The sequence below is a fragment of the Teleopsis dalmanni genome, chromosome X, assembly GCF_002237135.1.
Source record: "Teleopsis dalmanni isolate 2A chromosome X, ASM223713v2, whole genome shotgun sequence".
Taxonomy (NCBI): Eukaryota; Metazoa; Arthropoda; class Insecta; order Diptera; family Diopsidae; genus Teleopsis; species Teleopsis dalmanni.
In genome coordinates, this window is record NC_051848.1 from 30,491,732 (window position 1) to 30,509,802 (window position 18,071).

Genomic DNA, 18,071 nt, shown 5'->3' on the forward strand with positions numbered 1-18,071 from the left:
AAATTTATATTTAAAAAAATTTTTGTAGGTAAAAATTGCAACATCACTAAAACAATAAGTGATAAAATAAAAAATATAAAAAAAATTAAAATATATTTTTAAAATATTGCAAGAGATAAAATTTAAGGAAATTAGTACAAATTTTTTTACTTTATTTTTAATTAATAAATATGATTTGTTTATTCAGTTATTAATTTATTTAAAAAGTATTTTACTTGTAAGCTTTAATAATATATAAATTTGTTAAAAATAATTTATTAAAAAATAATAATTTTCCCATTATTACGTTCCTAGATTAGGTTCTATACATAAGAAAGAATATATAAATCATAATGTCTCTACAAACAAAGTAGTATTGAAATTTAACACATAAAAATAAAAAAAATATATAATTAATTAATTCAATTATTCGAATACAGACACAGTGAGTGAATTTGTTAATAAAACTTTCACAGCAGAATAAACAAAACTCCAGAAAAATATGCGAACATAAAAGTCAAGTACGGTTTTGTGTCATTTGGTTAAGGAGCGCTGACTCTGTGCTTCAAATTTTGCAGAGTACGAGTTCGATTCTTGGTACTTGCAGTCTCAAAAAATTATTTACGAAAAATTAAATACAAGAATTATTTTCAAGACCACTGATGATGGGTATTTGGCAATACTCGAAACAGTCAAAAATTCAATAATTTAAAATAATATAAAAAAGAATTTTTGTAGATCTTATCAACCACTTGAATTCTATAATATATTCTAAAATATTATATAGGAATTATATATATATATATATGCTAGCGATCTAAATATCTGCATTACCGTACATAACAATATATAATATACAATATATAATAATAGTGTAATATGGTAATACTTTGAATCAGCTTGTTTGTTTCATATATGGTATAGTGATAACTTTTCTAGCTCATATATTTCTTGAATGGATAAAGTTTTTTATTGTTATTGTTTCTTGTGTTGTTGTTATTTGGAAACAGTTAACACTGGGCATCCTGCCTAAATGTGCTGGTTAAAAACTAAAATCTAAAGTCCCCTTTTATGATTTTATTTTTTGATTTTTTTTTTATTTAATTTTTTATTGTAATAATTTAATAACTAAAAATAAGTTAATTATTTAATAATCGTTTCATATTTATTTAAATTATAGTTTATGAATTAAATATTGAAACTTTTATCATCACAATGTGAAAAATCGAGTTTAAAGAAAATTACCTATTTAAGTTCTTAATTCGGGCAATGTTTTATAAATAAAAATAATTATTTAGACTAGGATTTGGACATTGAAATGGATATTTATAACGTGAGAAAAAGACGAAAAAAAAATTTCATAAAATAAAAAAGAAAAACTAACAAAAAAAAGAAAACGATTCATATATTTTATATTTCAAATAGCATAAAATATATGACGGCACAACCTGCAATAATGAGAAGACAGGTAACATTTAGGGTATATTTGTTTTCATTATGTGTTTTTACTATCTAGATAATACAATAGATTCAAATCTCTGACGATAGCAGAAAATAAACTGAAATTTTTAAAATAAAAGAAGTAAAAAATAAAATTAAAAAAAGATTTAAAAAAAATAAAATAAATAATTTATTAAATTAAATAATTAAAAGTAATATGTTTCATGATGACAACGCTAAGTCAGACACAATAGATTATCATTTGTGACAATCTCTACAATATTCTCTAGTTGATATAACATTGACCTCAATTGAAGTTTGTGAGGTCTTTAATTTGATTTATTTTCTAAAAGAATAATAGTTTTAGTCCAAAAAAAAACAAATGGCAAAAGGTGGTCGAAAACATTATTTTTTATATTTGGAATAATAAAGGTGTTTTTAAATAAAAGATCTTTTAAATTTAAAAAATAAATTCTATATATTAGTTTTATTAAAAAAAAGAAACAAATCAATATTAAAAATTTTTTTACTTTGTAAAAAAAGATACAATTTCATATACATTATAAATACTGAATATATGAAATACAATAAAATAGGGAATTGTACGAAGTCTTATAGCTAAGAGTATTAGTAATGGTTTATAGATAAGGCTAAGGGCTTTATGCGCTGCGACCAGCTTGATCTATTGTGCACTACCAAAGAGTATTACAATTTGATCAATATAAAAAAAATTTATATTTAGGTTTATAAAATTATTTCTATAAATGTGTTGAGCCTTTTTCCAATTAATGCATCTGGACAATTTTACTCTTTGATAGCTGGAGGGTTTCTGCAGAGTACCACCCATCTCACTGACTAAATAAATGATTTTTTTAATTTACTTAAACTACTTTTAAAAATTAGTCACTATTTCTTATTTTATAAAAAAATATTATTATTTTTTGCATTTCATGTGAAATTTTAGTATATAGATAATTACTTTGTTTAGATTGAGTTAATAATATTCGATCTATAAAAATTATGCGGGTAAGAAAATGGAATTGCAATTATGATTATAACTACATTTTATGCAGATAGTGCTTTATGTTAAGCACAAGCCTTCAGTCAAGACAATATTAAAATTAATAGACCAGAGTCAGAATAAATAGTAATTTTGGCTTCATAATAAGTAGTTCTCAGAATGGTTATATGTATATAAATCTTTGTAAATATATAATGTTAGGATTAAAAACTAAAAATATCTATTAAGTTAAAGAGCAAGACATATTATGAGATCAATGAGTACTGCCAAGAACGGCAGATACATTGTAATGTATATTATTCAGTCTGAATTTTCTTCAGTACTAAAATATACAGATAAACGACAGATTTCAACGACAGATAAACAACGTTGAATTTAAGAGATTATTTATAGCGTTGTAAATTATTGCCAGTTGTTTAAAAATAGTTTCACTTTTTAAAATAAAATTACTTAAATAAAATACAAACTACGTATTTGGGCCAAAAATACGTAGTTGGTGTTAGCTATTGTTTATTGCAATCTGCAGATGCTTTGATAGCCATTTTTCATGGACCTAATTTCTCTAAAATTGTGATTGTTATAACTGTATTATAAATATACTTAAACATATACTTATTGTATATAATATATTAAAATAAGTCTATTTAATAATGTATTCTAAATTATTTTTGTCTTATTTGGTATGTGTAATATTTGTATATGTACACCATATACAATTGGTGTGTTTCATAATTCCTTATACTACTACACATAAATAATTCTAGACACTAAATAATCAAAAAATAAATAAATATTATTAAAACAATTAAGTATTCATTGTATGTTCATGTTCATGTTGAGTATTTTTTGAGTTAGTGCATCTGGGCAGTTTTACTCTTTGATAGCTGGGGCGTTTCTGCAGAGTACCACTCTTCTCACTAAATAATTTAAGTATTCTTTATAAGCTTCGTGATTATTCGATGACTGATCTAAAATCTGCGTACCGCCCCGTATGACTAAAGATTATTCTGGGATTAGATATTGCTAAGTATGGCAGCCTGTCGGTTTTCGCGAATAACTTCTATTCTAAGGTTTCTTAGCATATCATTTGTGCTAATGTATCAAGGTATTTTTAAAAGTCTTCGGAGAGCCTGACTTTGAACAAGTGATGGTCTGAATATCTGGCTGTAGATATTCAGCTGTTCTTCACACTTATTGTGTTTGAAAAGTAGTTATAACCAGTGCATGTATCAGATCAATTAAGTATTGATTACATTTAATATTATATTTTATTAGCGATCATAAGCGATCAGTTGTTGACAAACCCTTTTTCTAACTGCTGTATAATGTATCTATATATATATATATATATATATATGTATATATAATATATTTTTTTTTTAATTATTTTAACATTCTATATTTTTGTTTAATTTTATTTATTTCATACCTTTTCTCTTAAAATTGTCTTACTTTTTCAATATCATGAAGAGTTTCCGAATTTTCTTACTCATTGCAAATTTTCGTCATTCATTCATGATTTTTAAAATAAATTAAGAAAAATACAGAAAATATATTAATAAAAATAAACTCAACAATCATATAATATTTGCTTAAATTTTTATTTAATGGATCTTACATCAATAGAAGTTCGTAAGTATAATTAGAACAAAAATACATTGACAAAGAACTTTTTGAAAAATTCTGGGAATACTTTGTTTTCAAAATAGACGAATAGCGCACTCTAATTTTAAAAATAGTTTATTTAAATATATACACTAAATTTATTAAAAATATCTTAAATGATCTGAGTTAAATAATTTGACACATCTAATTAGATACAATAAATATATAAAAAAAAATTATTTATTAGTTTTGATTCATGATGTTTGGACTTTACTTTAAAGAGTTGCTCCAAAATAGTTTTGTCAATATAATAATACATCAATAGAATTATTCAATTTAACTACACATTTTTACAACGCTACATAATATTCTTTTATTTAAAATTAATATATCAATAAAATTACATGTTCGACTTATTTCGAATTAATTTATTATTTTCGTTATGCTCGTCCCGCCTTTGTGGACCATTCCTGGTCATTAGAGCTTAGAGTAATAATATTGCTAAGGTTGACGTAAACCTTTTATATGATTAAACAAGTTAGGTGCTTAGGATTCTGTATGATATATACAGAAAACTAGACATACACATGTTGAAAAGGACGAAAGATAGATGGTTTAACTGAACTACCTGTAAAGTCATCAGAATCTTCGAAAGCATAATTTTATAAAAAAATACACTAAATATATTTTATTGCTCGATCAAAAAAACTGCAGAACTTTAATTGGACGAGCCTTGGCAAGCTTGTCTGCCCCTCAATTGCTCGTGATATCCCTGTGACCAGTTACCCATGCAAGTTCAACACTGATACCTCCTTTAACTAGCTAGTTAAGCTTACTAGAGTTTTGATAGTAGCTTAGCTATCCGAGAAGATTACGATATTTGTTACCTACGATCTATTTTGCTGCGTAGTAAATTGCCATTACTTCTGTCTGAAAGACATTGCATTGCTTTATTGGATCTTCTGACTGTTCTGGTGACTTCCATAATGCACTCTGTAGGTTTTATTTTTCACGTAATATTTATAATATGGGTTTATATAAAATACTGAACTATTTAGTACTTTTGGTCGTTTTTTAGTGTGTTTATTACAAAGTGCTCATAGCCATGCCCTAATTTTTGGTTAAAATTCGATTGATTGTGTATTTCGGTATCTTAGTTTTCTCTCAATCAGTCTCACAACCACACAGTGCTAACTAAATAGTTTTGCAGTATAAATCAATAACATTTACTTTTAGAGATAGGTTATCTAAGAAATGAAAAACTATAGAACATATATATATCAAATAAAACACCTGTAATTATTCTGTATATTATAATGTAATTGAAATGAACACTTTTTTTATTTTATTCTATATATTGTCAACATTTGTATAAAATTGTTTATTGATACATTAGTTTTTCTCAAAAAGTTATCTTATTGCAAAGTTAGCTAAACATTGAATTTTATCAAAAGTTTAGCTTTTATCAAAAAGATAAAATTTCTGTACAGTTTTATAAAATATTTTGATATGTATATTAGTAAGTAAATTATTTAAAAACGATAAAAAAACTTGTAATTTAGCATTATATATAAAACAGATAAGTAAGTACATTTATTCTGAATAGACCAATAAAACAATCTAATTAAATAAAGTTGTTGCTTACATATAAGCGTGTCCTTTATTCTAATTCGGAGAAAAACTAAGAAATGACTAACTGTTTACTATATATATAACAATTTTTTTTGAAAAAGATCTTACAATATGTTGTATATAATATGCACGAAACGATTATTAGATCTATTGAATTCAGAATAGTCAAATCAAGGATTGCATAAAATATAGAGAAATTAATAATAATAATGAACTAACTAATGAGATGATCAGAAACGGTCAAATCAAAGATAACAATAAAATGTAGTACCTGACTAATGAATATTGTAGGCTCTTTTGTTGAAATACTGAATAAGGGGATATTAACAATAACGAACTAGCTGATGAGATGACACCAGCATAAATGAAACCAACATCTTACTACAAATTCCAATGTATCAGCTGCCTAGGAACATAAATAAAATTATCATAATTCTTTCGTAATAGTATAGTCTGTGAGGTCACTAGTACCTAGTATGGTATTAGATTAAAGAGGAATAAAAGGTGAAATACTTTATAAGTCTTAACAAACTTGCAGTTTACTTACTAGAAAATAGTCTACTTTTGATAGAAATAACGATAGAAGACATATCGAAACTTTCAAACTTAATCTAAAATACTAAATAGTTTAACAAGAGTAATACAGGGAGTTACCTTCTAAACAATGGTCAGTATAGGACGCCTCCTCTAAACAACTTTAAGGGCATCGCAATAGGCAATAGTGGTTTTCGAAAGTGTGTTAGGATGCGTATAATTATCTAAGCCAATGTAACATTCACGCAACTTTGTAAATAGGAATATTACTGTTAAAGTAGATCATTCACAAATTATGGTTAAGTCGGTTTTCAAGAACACTGCCATTTGTACAGTTATAGATCTTTTTTTATTAAAAATTTTTTTAACTTCTTAAAATCCATGGTCCAAGTATAATATTACTGCCATTGGTAAATGCATTGAGCAACATATTACACAGATAGTCATGATCACGTCAATTTTGAAAGTGTAACAACAAAAATCAATCTAGATTAAAAAATAATAATAAGTGAAATGTCAATTTAAATTTGGTCACCATGACGAGGCTTTTTATGCTACGTGACGTTGGTTAAAACAGTGTTGCTCGGCAATGATTGTCAGAAGTTGTGCTTATTAGGAGTAAAGATGTGTATTTTCGTATGGATATAAAGTTTATCCACAGAAAAAGTATTAAATTACTAATAAAAGGTGGAAATTGACAATTGTGATATGATTCTCTATGGTCATGACCAAAAAGAAAGCAAAATTGCAGTGACCATCCGACATATGACTGTTTATATAACATGGTTCTTAGAACTTTTTTTGATGACGAGTTATTTCAACACGCATTATTATTATATATAAGTACTCAAAAGCACTGAACAGTTAAACATATTCAAAAATTGATAATTCTTATATTAACTTTTATTGAATGAATATTGTGATTTTCAAAAGCGAAATGAGAAAAAATATTCAAATTATACAAAAATGTCAATAAACCTTAAACAAAAACAATTTATTGATGTGACAAAAAGAAATTTCTAAGGCGAGCCTCCTTGCCATGAATGGTCTGTAATTGTATTTATATTTATATTCTATATCAAATTAATAAATATTGAAGTAAATAACAACGCACTGTGCTATTAAGACGCAATAATGATAAGCATGTGCTTAAATAATAATACTTTTAAGAAGAAAAGCCAACAAAATTTTTGTTTTGATTTTTCTTTTTTATTTTTGTATTAATAACGCCTTTATCCTGCCAAAGCATTTGGAATCAGAGCAGCAACAACAACAATGAGCATTAATCAACACCAAAGCAATAGCAATGACACTATCATAATCAACATCAGCAATCAGCAAAAAGTTTTTGCATTGTAAATAAATTTCATAACAAATACAAAGCAGCGAGCCAGCAGTGAGCTAGCAGCGCAGCAAGCAGAGGATTCACATATGCCAAGCACGAAATAACATAAAGAATTAATAAAAATTCAAAACGCAAATATGGTATGATCAACAAGTAACAGAAGCCAAAGTCAAAACAAATATAAAAAAAATACTAACAAAAATATAAAGAAAAACAAAAAGAAAATATAGTCAAAAGTAAGTGAACCAACCGTCACAACCCTAGAGGAAGGAAAGGTTAAATAATTTTGATTACGACGACCTTAAACTTGTCCTCGCCATTGAAATTGTGCAACTTTGGTTACATGTTTATGTTGTTGTTTTTGTAGTTATTCTTGCAAGTGCTGTTGATATAATTCATCAACAAACTTAAGACGCACAATAAAAAAAATTTATTATGTGAAGAACCATGAAATGATGGTTACATATTTTTTTCTTAAATATATAAATTTATGTGTTGTATAGGACTATTAGGTCAATTACTTTCAACTATTAATGCAAATAAAAATTAACAAAAACGACTTGAATTAACTCGTATTAATTTTTATTTAATTTAATTGATTTTATTTTATTTTGATTTTCTTTATTTAATTTTATTTTGATTGACATTATTTTATTTTATTTTTTTTTTATTTACTTATTTAACAATTATTACAAATAAAAATTAACAAGAAAGACGTAAATTAATCCACATTAATTTTTTTTTTATTTGTTTTATTTTATTTTAATTGATTTTATTTAATTTAATTTTAGTTTATTTTAATTAATTTTATTTTATTATATATTATTTTATTTTTATTTTTATTTTATTTTATATTATTTTATTTTTTTTTTATTTTATTTTATTTTATTTTATTTTATTTTATTTTATTTTATTTTATTTTATTTTATTTTATTTAAGTTTGTTAATTTATTCACACCAAATTAACAAAACTGCTGTAAAATGTACGAAAATAATAAAGTCAAATACGGCTTTGGGTCAGTAGGTTAAGGAGCGCTACCTCTGAGCTTTAAATTTTACAGAGTACGAAAACTTCTTTATTTTATTTTATTTATTTGATTTCATTTTTTATATTTTAATCAAAATTATATATTTTATATATTTCTATTTTATTGTATTTTGTTTTATTTAATTTAATTTTATCTTCTTTAATTATATTTTATTTCATTTTGTTTTATTTTATTTTGTTTCATTTTATTTCATTTTATTTAATATTATTGCATTTTGTTTTACTCTATTTTATTTAATTTAAAAGTCCTTCAAAATCGTAAAGGCAACTTTAGATTAAGGTCGAAATATTGAGAATAAAATAAAAATTAGAGTGAAATAATATAAGGTGTTTTGGTTAATTTTTATTTGTAATAATAAAATAAAATAAAATAAAATAAAATAATAATTTTAATCATAAAATAATATTTTCATATGTAAGTCTTTTTTAATAAATATATTACTATATATTAATAATAATTTATTAATTTAATTATATAATTAATTATTATATATTAATAATAATTTATTAATTTAATTAATAATTTATATATATACATATATATATTATTTACACTTCTTACACTTCTGAAAATATAAACAGTGAGTTAACATTCTCTTCCAATAAATGTGAGAAATGACAAAGAAAAAACTCTTTAATTTAATAAAATTTTTAAAGTTTAGCTACAGCATTTCTTTTGGCTATTATGTTAATGGTAAGCAGACAAGTAGACAGCGCTGTTACCGTTGCAGCCTACATAACATATTAATAACATTAAAAACCGGTTTGTGGCATAATAGAAAGCAGACAATTATAAAACATTATTGCATTTCCATATGTAACTGTATTACGACCGCATTTGTAATAAAATTCATGTAAGACTTACGAGAAGGTATGAAACAGAATAAAACTGGAGTTCTGCAATTTGCAGACTTTGTTACAGAACTGTGAAGAAACTGTATGTTGAATGTTATTTAAGTATTTAAACTAGAGGCGACAATAATTTTATGTGTTGATGTGCTTTATTATTATACGTAGAGTGTTCGAAACGTTTTCCACTTATATTAGATATAAAAATAATTTTTCTACTTCACAATGGATAATGCTTTGAAATGTATTAATAAAAATCAACATCAATTTTCACTAAAAAAAAAAAATATTTTTAATTATTTACGTTTTTCGTGGTTCGAAAGAAATTGAATGTTATATTGTGATTAAATTTATATCATTGCAATATGAATACGAATTGTATATAGTATAATATAATATATTGTATAATATATATAGTATGTTAACAGTAAAAATTACATTGAAATACATTGAAAAAGCCAACAACTGGCAAATCATCTGGTGGAGGAAAACGTTGAAAATACAATTTTAATTGGCGATTTAAATGTCAGAATAGGAAATATACAGCAAAACATTGAAGAAATATTTTTAAATGAATTTAAATCAGGCGTTGAGTGTAGACAATCAAAAGACGTAGTCGCTAACAGCAGAGGAAAAAAGTTTATTGAGCTGTGCTGTGATTATGGCCAAATAGTGCTTAATGGAAGAACGGCAGGAGACATAGAAGGCAACGTCACATATATAAGTAGTAATGGTTCTGCGGTAAACGATTTATGCACAGTTTCACAAGAAATGCTGACATATGTAGAAACCTTTACGGTAGAAGAAAGAGAATGGTCCGATCATATGCCTTTGGTGATAAGTTTAAAATTGCAATGTGAAATACAACAAAACACGGAACGAAAACTGCTTCCGACCCTCAAATGGAAAGATGCAAATAGGGTTCAATATAGCAAAAAACTTAAGGAAAATATAAGGACAAAGCTGCAAAATAAAACACATCTAGACTTATCAGATTTAACTGATGTTATACTAAAATCTACTCCCAAAATACGAAAATGTAAGGGATTCTATACCAAAAAATCAAAATGGTATAACTTCCGATGCTTTGTCGCGAAGAAAAAAGCTAAACACTTGTTGAGAAAATATAGAAGAACAGAGAGCAGCGCTACTAGAGCAAATTACTTAGAAGCAAATAAGAAATATAAAGATGTATGTCTGAAAAGTAAAGCTGAATATTATAGAAATCTAGAGACACGTATAAACACAATTAAAAATGGCAAAGAATGGTGGAAGCTAGTTAAAGAGCTAAGAAATAGGCCTTTAATAAATGAGGTACGAATTGCACCAAATGAGTTTAAGACACACTTTGAAAATCTTCTTAATCACACGCAAACGGCGAAAGATGTGCATTATGCTCCAAACTTTATAGAAATAGACGAGCTCGACAAACCTATAATGGTGGGTGAGATATTGCAGGTCTTGAAAAAAGCGAAAGACGGAAAAGCACCAGGTTTAGATAGAATCCCTTACGAATTTTACAAAAATGCAAATACGGAATTTTTAGAGCAACTCGCGAAGGCATACAACCAGATGTACGACTCAGGAAGGGCAGATTCAAGTTCTGAACCGAGTATAATATTTCCAATACACAAGAAGGGAGATAGTTCAGTTGTAACCAATTATAGGGGTGTGGCATTTATGAACACAAAAGCAAAAATATTGATGGGTGTGCTCAATGAAAGATTATCCAGTTGGGTTGAAAACAATAACATCATGTCTGAATACCAAGCAGGATTTCGTAAAAACTATTCCACGGTTGACAACCTATACAATCTAACATCCATCGTAAAGTTGAAATTTAATGAAAAAAAGAAAGTATACGCTGTGTTTATAGATCTAAAGGCGGCTTTTGATAAAATCGCTAGAAAATTACTTATGTACAAACTGAGGAGCATAGGCGTTTCAAGCAAATTTGCAGATTTTATTGAGCAGATTTACGAGACGACAAATTCGGTAGTTTGGAACGGAAGCGAAGTATCTGACAGTTTTAGCACAATTTCTGGTGTCAAACAAGGTTGTTTGCTTTCCCCCCTTCTGTTTGCGTTATATCTCAACGACTTACACGATTATTTGGACGGTGGTTTGCAGGTGGAAGAACTGAATATAAGGCTGTTGTTATATGCAGATGATATAGTCATCTTGTCCGATGATGCAGAAACGCTACAGAAAATGATATGGAATCTTGAAACATACTGCGACAGTTGGAATTTAGAGGTAAATTTAGCCAAATCGGCAGTCATGGTGTTTAGAAAAGGCGGTAAGCTGTCTAGTAGAGAAAGGTGGACATACAAAGGGGAAGTGCTTAAAATAGTCGCTGAATATACATATTTAGGGGTAACGCTCACGCCAAAAATGATATTTAAAAAACACCTGGAAAACAGGAATATATCTGCAAAATCAAGCATAAATGCCACTTGGAGTACGTATTTAAATAACGATAAAATTTCAATCAGGGCAAAGTGGCAAATGTTCAATGCTATTTGTAGAGCCATACAAGGCTATGCGGCGCAAATTTGGGGGAGTGACATGTTTAACGAAATAGACAAATTACAATGCTACTTCTTCAAAAGAATTTACAGGCTTCCCAATTTCACTCCAACCTACGCCATAATGCTGGAATCAAATATGGAAAGCGGGCATTTGTACACAATGGACTTGCATTTAAGATACGTCTACAAGACTTTGTTTGAATATAATGAAAGGAGATTGGCAAGAATATTGTCACAAAAAGTTCTGCAAAAAAATGTATTTTGGGCAGAGAGACTAAACGTTTTGGGAAATGAGTCAAGCCTAGTTTGGAATGATGAAACAACAAGCCAAGAATGGAAGAACAATAATTTCGTATTATTAAATCACTTAAAAGTGGAAAACAGAGTAAAAATGTGGCGAAAAGCATTGAGAAGTGAAAGCCGAATTTATAAGTACCTAGACCATAACTTGGGGGCTCAATATTTTACAGAAAGCTTCAGTCGTGCGCACATAATGTGGATTTTTAAGGCGAGATGCGACTTAATTCATTTAGATGGCAAATACAATAGAAACTGTACACTGTGCAATCTCAATGAAACGGAAAGCATACAGCACTTCTTAGGCCGCTGTCCTATATTAAGGCCGTTTAGACGAATTTGTTTTGAGAGAGAAACGTTAGTGGAAGAGGAAGTAATCAATGTGCTTAATGGGGAAAATGATCCTAACTGGAAAAAATTGATTAACTATATTACTAGTGCTTTAAAATACAGAAAACTAATTATAAATGAATTTAATACTTTTTAATTAATATTTAAAAGCATATACAATTAATTTAAATTCTGTATAATTCCTTTTTGTATTGTAAATATAAATTAAGTTTGTAAATTTAAATTTTGTAAATTCTTAATTTTAATTTTGTAAATTTTAAATTTTAATTTTCTAAACGTTATGCAAGAAAGTAAATTTATTTTAAACCAACATCTCCGACAGACGACTATAAGTCATTGTCGTATTCTTTGTTTGTTCAATTCAATATTTTTAAGTAACTATAATGTTTTTAGACTTAAGGCTTATTACTTATTTATGTTAAAAAATTTTTTTTTTTTGAAATTGAATAATAAAGAATCTAATCTAATCTAATCTATCTAAACATTGAAAAAGCAAAACAAAGTTATTATGATAAACTGTTTTTATATATCAAATGAAACCAATGGGACTCAAGTCTACAAACATTCTTACATGAAGCTCAAAATTAAATCAGTTTTAAAGAACCAATAAGATCTAAATAATGCGAACGAGAATATTGCACTGTTTAATATTTTTTTAAAATGAGAAGGATTTTTTAATTATTGACTATCTATAAATGGGTCGTTCTATAACTGAAGGATACTTTACAACAATATTGTTTGAATTAAGTATGAATTAAATATAGCAAGTATTGAAAACTTTTTCACTTACAAAGCAACAATTTGTATTTCATGAAACTGCGAATAGATTGAAAACAAATATGTAATAAATATTAAAATATCTTTAGTCATATGAAGCTTTACAACTTTTGAAAAGTATACGTGAAGCACTTTATAAACAAACAACATAAGTTAACAAAGTAGTCCTAACTAAACCAAAAGAAAAAACTAGCAACTAGAAAAAATAAGAAATAATAATAAGAAGAAATAAATAAATGAAAACTTAAAGGACTACAGATAAAAATGTTTCATCAAAAAATTTTAATTATAAAATTGATTTAAATATTAATTCTATTAAATTTAACAATTTCCTGTCCGAATGTCTAGGTGCTAGGCTTTGTGAATATTTGAATTTTTTGTAGTGCATAATTACTATAAATATTGTTGGAATCTTACTTAAAAACATATTCTACATTAAACTCTAAAATAATTAAATTTTCAAATTCATACAGTTGTATACCAACCGTTATTTAACATATTTTTTTATAACAAATAAGAGTTTATGAAATGAAATTTAGTGCATTAAATATATTGAATGAATTAAGAGAATAAAAACATTTTAATGTTATTAAATAATTATATGGAGGTTTTCAGTCGATTGCTAGAAAAATTAAATTTATATAATTAAGTATATTATTTTTAATGCAAAAATGTCACTCATACGCACGGGAGTACCGTCAATTTGCTCAAGTAACATATTCTAATATTTTCTTAAAAATATGTTAGCTAATTTTATTATATCTTTTATTGATTTTATATTTTTATTATTATTATTTGAATAAAATTATAATGACAATATAATTTTATATATATTTAAACTATAATTAAGTATATTTAAATTTTATTCTTCAGCCATTTTAATTTTTGTTGGTCGTACATTTTTAATATTTTAAATACAACTAAGAAAGGAAATAAATGATTAACTTAGAAATAAAAAAAACCAATAAAGTATAATTTTTATTAGATCCTAACATAATTTACAATTAATTTGATTATTCTTATACGTATATAAATATTTTTAAAATTTTTAAAATTTTTATGTACACTGCATTTCTTTAACTGAACTTATAGTTATTGTAGTAAATTTTCTGACTGTTATCTCTTTTTGTAAATTGCTTTTATCAATTTATTTAAAACAGCTCGTGAAACCGATTTTCCGGACTCATCGATTTAGCAACGGATTTTAGTACAGTCAACTGTTTAGAGAAACTTCATCATTACGTTAGATGTCAGTATGTCAGTTTGTAAATTTTTTAAAGGAATTACTCTTACATTACGCGTCTAGTTGTTGTTACTATGTAAAAATTTTAAGAATTATTTTAAGGACTATCTTGCGAAATCTACAAACTATTTTGAATTGCTGTCCATACTAAAATCTGTTATTAAATAGATTTGTCCGGAAGTTTGGAGTAGCACAAAATAAATAATTATTAATAATTAATATTAATAATTAATATTTAAATGTATTAATTTTATATAAAGTCAAACTTCCATAACTCGAACTTCTATAACTATAACGAATTTTCTATAACTCGAACTAAAAAGAGCGCAACAGGGTTTTAGAGAGCAAATTACATACAATTCTGCTTTCTTAACTCCAACTTCTATAACTTGAATTCTCTATTACTTGAATAAAAATATTGTCACGTGCCAAAAGGAATATGGAAAAGTGCATTCTATAAGTCGAAAATTTTTTTATGTATGAATCCAATTTGATGTTAGGGGAAGTCCCTTTTTCCAAACCCAAATGTTCAAATTTTTTCTTTCTTATGTTGTTTCTTTGTACAAATGCCTGTCGCTGGCAAACGGTAGTCAAACGATAGCGCACTGCTTTATTAAAACTGGATTTGACGAATTTTCTACAGATGACGATATTATTCATTTTATAGCTTTGAATTATTGTTGAATGATACTGTTTATCAGTCTTCCATGAATAAAGTAGAAAACTCGTTCAAAATACTGAATTTTTATTTCCAAACGAATGATACTACAACTGATGATCACTATAAATGTGTGAATAAAGTGAAATCTGTTTTTACTGAAAATAAAAAAAAATTTAAATCTCAAACCCTAATTTTTGAATATTTAACTTCACTATAACTTCTGTGGTGTATTTGATTTCAAATAAATAAACAAATATCTTAAAGTATAATTCACGTTTCTTTTAAAAATAAAAACAAAATAAAAAATTCTCTAACTCGAAGTCTCCATAAGTCGAACCTTTTCTTTGCAAAATGGTACTTCGTGTTATAGAATTTTGACTGGACGGAGTTTGAACGGAGTTATTGATCAATTTTCGATTATAGTCTATAGTTGAATTCATAGATACTAGTTTATAAAAGAAATATTGGTGATAATAAAATATATTTTTTAAAAATAATTTAAAAAGTTGTGCATTATTTAAACAATTGACCAATTAGCTCGTTGAAAAATATTTAAATAAAATTTGTTTATTAATTATTATTTCATTATTTATTTATTATTTTTATTATTTTTTAATATTATTATTATTATTATTATTATTAATATTATTATTATTTTTTTTTTATTATGTTCATTATTTATTTATTAATTTTATTAATTTCTAGTATTTTTAGAATGTAAATAATTTTAATGTTTCATTAGTTACTAACATGTAATAATTTTAGATTACGAAGAATTTTATAATAACAATTTTAAAATTTGAAAATTGCTCTTCAATAAAATAATAACACTCATACGCAACGGGAAACCAAACGCAAACAAAAACTTGATATTTCTTTTGTAATTATTAAATATATTAAATGCCAAAACTACATTTTTTTTTAAAGAACTGCAAGGGATAAATTTTAAAATTCTTGAAGAAAAAATATGATATTTAAATAATATTACTAGATGCAAATTACAAATATGTTTCCTAAAAGCATTTTATTATTGTAACTAATATTTCTATTGTTCCAAACTCAAAATAATAAGTAATTTTCCATCCATACATATTATTATTGTTTAAAAATTTTGTTTAAGGTAACATTTATTATTAATAGGATTTCGGTTATCTGAAGCATTGAGGATATTGTGATTAGTACAAAAACTCTCATTTCTACATACATATTCATATACCATATATTGTATTTAAGTTTCATATCAATGAATCCTTTCATATTTAAAGTTATTTAAAAATTAAAGTTAAAAAGATTTATTCAAATTTATTTAAAAATAAGTGAAAACATAAAATTGTAAATGAATACTTTCAGTTAAAAGTCACCTAAACAAATTCTAACCGAACATTCTAAGAAAATCCTTCATCATACAATTTATAGGAGGGGAAAGGGGGTGTGTTGGGGGGTAGGAGTACTGTTAAAAATAAACATTTTGTACTTTTATGCGTAGAATAAAATAATTGAAAATCTCTGAAAACAGTGCAAATATTGCTTCATATACTGTGTGGAATGAATATGAATATTCATATATTCTACGACAGAAGCCGTGCAAATATAGATTGCAACAGGCAATAGAAAACTCGGACGTTAATATAGCAAATTTCCATTACAACTTCTCTGGTTATCAATATGGCAACAGGTAATAATACGCAATAATTCTATGAGATGGGATAGGAAGTTTATCAAAATACGTTATACAACAAAATTTTCAGAATTGCAGGAAATCCAATCCGAATTGCTTAAAAGTAAAAAGGATTTAATATAAAAGTTTTGTTTAGTATGTAAGTCTAATATTAGATGTAAAACTTGAGGCAAAATATAACGAGAATGCACCATTTGTTAAATATATATATACTTTAGTTTCATGGATATATGTGTTTTCCAGCTTAATATCAGTTTAATATAAGCTGTATTTCGAAGTACTAACGTAATTGGTGGGATCTTTAAAAGTAAAAGTTTACAATTTTCGTTTGTTTTAAAGTAATTTTTAAGCGTATTTTTAGTTATCATAAATTCACACTACGTAGGCTTCTATAGTCACTTTTAAATTACGATAAGGAGCAATTAAAATTCCATTTTTAGTAATATTATTAGAAAAATGTTAAAATTTAACAACTTGTTGAGTTTTATGCTTTGAAATGAACTTTAAAGGAAATTATTGACAAACTTTTGGAGAAATATTTATAAAAGTATTCATATAGCGGAAAGAATTTTATATATTTTTAGTATGTTTATTGTAAAAGGAAAAAATAGATACATTTCAAAATAATTATCAATTAATTAAAATTCATTTTATCATCGACAAAATAAGTTTTATAAAGTCCAATTAAATTGTACCAACACCTGACACTAGGTTAGGTTAGGTAGATTAAGTTTTACCGACAATCGAAAGGGATCCACTTAGGTCTATTGACCCATTATGTTACCAAGCTTGACGCTACCTACTGCACATTTTTCAGAGTCTGATGAAATTATGGACTTCAACTCTGCATTTTCTTTTTGACTGCAACCGATTACATTTTTCAGAGACTGATTAAAGTACAAATCTTACAACGCAAAAGTAGTAAGATTTATAGTGTGGTATATTGTGTATATACTAATACTGACTACTAAAGCATTACATTAAGATCAGCGTATAAATTGCTAACGATGAAACTTACCTATAAATTTTCAAAGCCTTTATACATTGTACTATTATTTATCATTGTACTATTATTTCGGT

General features: G+C 25.9%; 1 protein-coding gene across 1 annotated transcript in view; it reads right to left on the minus strand.

The window, feature by feature from the left end:
• Positions 1-18,071, minus strand: part of LOC119687600 (ras-related and estrogen-regulated growth inhibitor-like protein) — a 71,564-nt gene that overhangs the window by 9,298 nt on the left and 44,195 nt on the right. The gene's annotated exons all lie outside the window — the stretch shown is intronic.